Source organism: Lepidochelys olivacea (assembly GCF_965140295.1).
Source record: "Lepidochelys olivacea isolate rLepOli2 genome assembly, chromosome: 2".
NCBI classification, from domain to species: domain Eukaryota; kingdom Metazoa; phylum Chordata; order Testudines; family Cheloniidae; genus Lepidochelys; species Lepidochelys olivacea.
Window position 1 is genome coordinate 70696662 of NC_140412.1, and position 6000 is coordinate 70702661.

The following is a 6000-nucleotide window of genomic DNA, read 5'->3' on the forward strand; positions in this document are numbered from 1 at the left end:
GAAATGAGTCAGTTGTGTCTGAAAGTGGACAGGGGTCCCCATAACTAATACACACCCTTTCTGGCATTCTCAGCAGAGAGGTCCATGGCTGAATGGGAATGGGGCATAAACCACTTCCTCAGCTCCTGAGCTTGTGCACTGTGAGTGGGGGTTGAGTCTCAGTGGCATGGCAGTAGAGGGAAGTTTGTTGCCACTGCAGCTGTCTGTGCTTTCTGCCTGGATTTCTGTCTTCCGTTCTCAGTCCATCACCTTTCATAAGCACTAAATTCACATAACACGTAATACAAAATGGAGTCCTGGTGTCCTAGCAGCATGCTCAACCCTAATTAAACTGGCCGTTTGATTTTGTGTGCCCCAAACAATAGACGTGTCTTAATAATCTGCATCGTTCCTGAAGGAGGAGGTGTTCAAAGCACTCATCCACGGCCTAAAGTCAAAGGTAAGCCTCCCCATGCACTTTGTAATAGCAGAATTAAGCTAATGCTGAGTGCTTTTAAAAATGCCATTCTAAATCTTGTATCCACGCAGCCAGCTGCACCAGTTAATATTCCCTAGATCCGTTCTATTGCACTGTTTTGGCCACAGCATTCTGAACACAGGCAGAGGCTCATGTCCTCTTATAAGCTTTACCTTTGTCTATTGACATGAGGAGAGGTGTGCGTGCATTTAATATGTCTACATAAATGTTAGAGACTTGTTTAACATGGCGCATTAACTTAAATGGCTAAACATTTCTGGAAAAAACCTAAGCCGGTCCAATTATTCATCCTTTTTCCCAATGCTTTTCAAAGTGACAGCATGAAAAAGAGTACCTCTGATTATGTTGTTGACCATAGCACACTAACATAAGAACAGCCATACTGGGTCAGACCAAAGGTCCATCTAGCCCAGTGTCCTGTTTTCCACCTGTGGCCAATGCCACGTGCCCCAGAGGGAATGAAAAAAAACAGGTCATCATCAAGTGATCCATCCCCTGTAGCCCAATCTTAGCTTCTGGCAAACAGGGGTTAGGGACACCATCCCTACCCATCCTGGCTAGTGGCCACTGATGGAACTGTCCTCCATGAACTTAACTAGTTCTTTCTTGAACCCTATTATAGTCTTGGCTTTCACAGCATGCTCTGGCAAAGAGTTTCACAGGTTGACTGTGCAGTTGTGTGAAGAAATACTTCCTTTTGTTTGTTTTAAACCTGCTGCCTATTAATTTCATTTGGTGACCCCTACTTCTTGTGTTATGAGGAGGAATAAATAACACTTATTTACTTTCTCCACACAAGTCATGATTTTATAGACTTCAATCTTATTCCCCCCCCCCCTTAGTCATCTATTTTCCAAACTGAAAAGTCCCAGTCTTATTAACCTCTCCTCTTATGGAAGCAGTTCCATACCCCTAATAATTTTTGTTGCCCTGTTCTGAACCTTTTCCAATTCCAATCTATCTTTTTTGAGATGGGGCGACCGCTTCTGCACACAGTATTCAAGATGTGGGCATACCATGGATCTATATAGAGGCAATATATGATATTTTCTGTCTTATTATCTAGCCCTTTAATGATTCCCAACATTCTGTTTGCTTTTTTGACTGCCGCTGCACATTGAGTGGATGTTTTCAGAGAACTATCCGCAATGACTCCAAGATCTTTGTTGAGTGGTAACAGCTAATTTATACCCCTTCATTTTATATGTTTAGTTGGGATTGTGTTTTCCAATGTGCATTACTTTACGTTTATCAACATTGAATTTCACCTGCCATTTTGCCCAGTCACCTAGTTTTGTTTGATCCTTTTGTAGCTCTTCGCAGTCTGCCTGGATCTTAACTATCTTGAGTAGTTTTGTATCCTCTGCAAATTTTGTCACCTTACTGTTTACCCTTTTTTACAGATCATTTATGAATATGTTGAATAGGACTGGTCCCAGTACAGACCCCTGGAGGACACCACTGTTTTTGTTTCTCCATTCTGAAACCTGACCATTTATTTCTGTCCTTAGGTAACTAGTTAAAAGATAGGAAACAATCTATGAAAGGACCTCCCCTCTTATCCTAGGACAGCTTACTTTGCTTAAGAGATTTGGTCAGGGACCTTGTCAAAGGCTTTTTGAAAATCTAAGTACACTATATCCACTGGATCCCCCTTGTCAAAGTGCTTGTGCACCCCCTCAAAGAATTCTAGTTGATTGGTGAGTCATGATTTCCCTTTACAAAAACAATGTTGACTCTTCCTCAACAAATTATGTTCATCTATGTGTCTGACAATTTTGTTCTTTACTACAGTTTCAACCAGTTTGCCCTGTAATTGCTGGGATCACCTCTGGAATCCTTTTTAAAAACTGGCATCACATTAGCTATCCTCCAGTCATCTGGTACAGAAGCTGATTTAAATGATAGGTTACAGACTACAGTTAGTAGTTCTGCAATTTCACATCTGAGTTCCTTCAGAACTCTTGCTGAATACCATTTGGTCCTGGTGACTTATTACTGTTTAGTTTATCAATTTGTTCCAAAACCTCCTCTAATACACCTCAATCTGGGACAGTTCCTCAGATTTGTCACCTAAAGAGACTGGCTCAGGTTTAGGCATCTCCCTCAGACCTCATCCATGAAGACCGATGCAAAGAGTTCATTTAGTTTCTCCACAATGGCCTTATCATCCTTGGGTGCTCCTGGAGCATCTTGATCATCCAGTGGCCCCACTGGTTGTTTAGCAGGCTTCCTGCTTCTGATGTACTTAAAAAAAAATTTCCTATTACTTTTTGAGTCTTTGGTTAGCTGTTCTTCAAGTTCTTTTTTGGCCTTCCTAATTATATTCTTACACTTCATTTTCCAGAGTTTATGCTCCTTTCTATTTTCTTCACTAGGATTTAACTTTCACTTTTTAAAGGATGCCTTTTTGCCTCTCACTACTTCTTTTGCTTCATTGTTTACCCACGGTGGCACTTGTTTTTGTTTGGTTCTTTTACTATGTTTTTTAATTTGGGGTATACATTTAAGTTGAGCCTCTATTATGTTGTCTTTAAAAAGTTTCCATGCAAAGTGGAAGATGGATAGTATTTTTTCTACACCATTAGCAGTAAAGGAGGAAAAAGTAATGGCTGCAACATTACTGGGAACTGCTATACTTATTCAACTGTAATAACTGTCTCTCTGGCACTGTGTTTAACTAGACCAGTGGCTGAAAAATAATACTCATAATCATCACTGATGCTGCACAGAATGCACAGAAGGCCAGGACTATAACAGAGTTAAAAAAATAATTCATGGAGGATAGGTTCATCAATGGCTATTAGCCAGGATAGGCAGGGATGGTGTCCCTAGCCTCTGTTTGCCAGAAGCTGGGAATGGGCAACAGGGGATGGATCACTTGATGATTACCTGTTCTGTTCATTCCCTGTGGAACACCCGGCATTGGCTTCTGTTGGAAGACAGGATACTGGGCTAGATGGACCTTGGTCTGACCCAGTATAGCAGATCTTATGTTCTTACGTTATAAGAAGTATGGGCTGGATGAATGCACTATAAGGTGGGTAGGAAGTTGGCTAGATTGTCGGGCTCAACGGGTAGTGATCAATGGCTCCATGTCTAGTTGGCAGCCGGTGTCAAGTGGAGTGCCCCAGGGGTTGGTCCTGGGGCCGGTTTTGTTCAATATCTTCATAAATGATCTGGAGGATGGTGTGGTTTGCACTCTCAGCAAATTTGCGGATGATACTAAACTGGGAGGAGTGGTAGATACGCTGGAGGGCAGGAATAGGATACAGAGGGACCTAGACAAATTGTAGGATTGGGCCAAAAGAAATCTGATGAGGTTCAATAAGGATAAGTGCAGGGTCCTGCACTTAGGATGGAAGAACTCAATGCACAGCTACAGACTAGGGACCGAATGGCTAGGCAGCAGTTCTGCGGAAAAGGACCTAGGGGTGACAGTGGACGAGAAGCTGGATATGAGTCAGCAGTGTGCCCTTGTTGCCAAGAAGGCCAATGGCATTTTGGGATGTATAAGTAGGGGCATAGCGAGCAGATCGAGGGACGTGATCGTCCCCCTCTATTCGACATTGGTGAGGCCTCATCTGGAGTACTGTGTCCAGTTTTGGGCCCCACACTACAAGAAGGATGTGGATAATTTGGAGCGAGTCCAGCGAAGGGCAACAAAAACTATTAGGGGTCTGGAACACATGACTTATGAGGAGAGGCTGAGGGAACTGGGATTGTTTAGTCTGCAGAAGAGAAGAATGAGGAGGGATTTGATAGCTGCTTTCAACTACCTGAGAGGTGGTTCCAGAGAGGATGGTTCTAGACTATTCTCAGTGGTAGAAGAGGACAGAACAAGGAGTAATGGTCTCAAGTTGCAGTGGGGGAGGTTTAGGTTGGATATTAGGAAAAACTTTTTCACTAGGAGGGTGGTGAAACACTGGAATGCGTTACCTAGGGAGGTGGTAGAATCTCCTTCCTTAGAAGTTTTTAAGGTCAGGCTTGACAAAGCCCTGGCTGGGATGATTTAATTGGGGATTGGTCCTGCTCTGAGCAGGGGGTTGGACTAGATGACGACCTGAGGTCCCTTCCAACCCTGATATTCTATGATTCTGTGATTCTTTTTATATACACAAAGCAAGAAAAAATACCTCCCCTCACCCCACTCTCCTGCTGGTAATAGCTTATCTAAAGTGATCACTCTCCTTACAATGTGTATGATAATCAAGTTGGGTCATTTCCAGCACAAATCCAGGTGTCCTCCCCCCCCCCACACACAAACCCACTCTCCTGTTGGTAATAGCTTATCTAAAGAGATCACTCTCCTTACAGTGTGTATGATAATCAAGGTGGGCCATTTCCAGCACAAATCCAGGGTTTAACAAGAACGTCTGAGGAGGGGGCGGGGAGGGGGGTAGGAAAAAACAAGGGGAGATTCACTGCACTAATGGGCTATATGGAACACCCACTACGTATGAGTTCTTCATTTCATCTCTCTTAAACAACGATCCAGCAACCTGACCTCCATAGGCAGGCTCTTGTGGAGCCCACTGACTTAATGGGGGCTCCATGTAGGCAGAAGCATTCACCCCTCACCTCGATCAGATTGCTGATGCAGGGCCTCACTTAAGAATTGTTACAGCTAATGGAGAAAAATTGCATACAGGTCGGGATATGATTGAGGTAGGGATCTAAAGCAGAAACGCAATAGGAAATTAGGGCCTGATCCTCCTGGGTCCTGAGTAGCTCCTGTGAAGGAAAGACTGAACTCCAGTGGACTTCTTTGGGAATCCAGAGCTCTCAGATCCTTGAAGAAATGTTCAACATGTTGTAGGGGCATAAATAAAAAAGTGGAGCTGAGGTGGTTGTGAATGTTTCAAAGTTCAGGAATAGAGTAATGCTAACACAAAATGATTTGCACACAGTGCCATTGCAACCATTGCAAATGCCAGGTGAAGTTGGCAATGCAGAATCATTCTTCCAAATCAGTACTCATGTTACGTCAGAGAAGGATCTGAGTGGCTTGCAAATTGCAGCGACTGTCTTCCATGGTTTGGGGGGGGGATACTTACAGTGAAAGTGCACAAAATAACCATGATCTTCTATGAATGGAGGGCTTTATTCCTGCCACATAATGGAGTTTTTGTTTTTTCGACATGCCTGATCTCAGTTGTAGTATATAAGCTGGAGTAACTCAACTGATTGGTGTAAACCTATGAAGTGAGAATGTGGCCTGATGTTTGAGGCAGGAAGAGTAATTACGTAGATGTGTACGAGTCTGGCAGCACAGCTTTGGCAATTGAACATTCTAAATATGCATTTCATGCTGGAATGAAGGAAAGTCCCTTTGTATGGTAGATGCAATTAACTAATTTCCCAGGGCAAAGAAGGTGATGCCCCTTCCTGTCAATTAGTTAGAAAGGATGCGTGCACCTGTATTTTGTAACTAGAGCTGGCATCTCCCTTAAGGGCAAATTTCACAAGCTTAACCGGCTTTCTCCAGAACTAATTGACAAGTGAATAATTAGTTAGAGTCT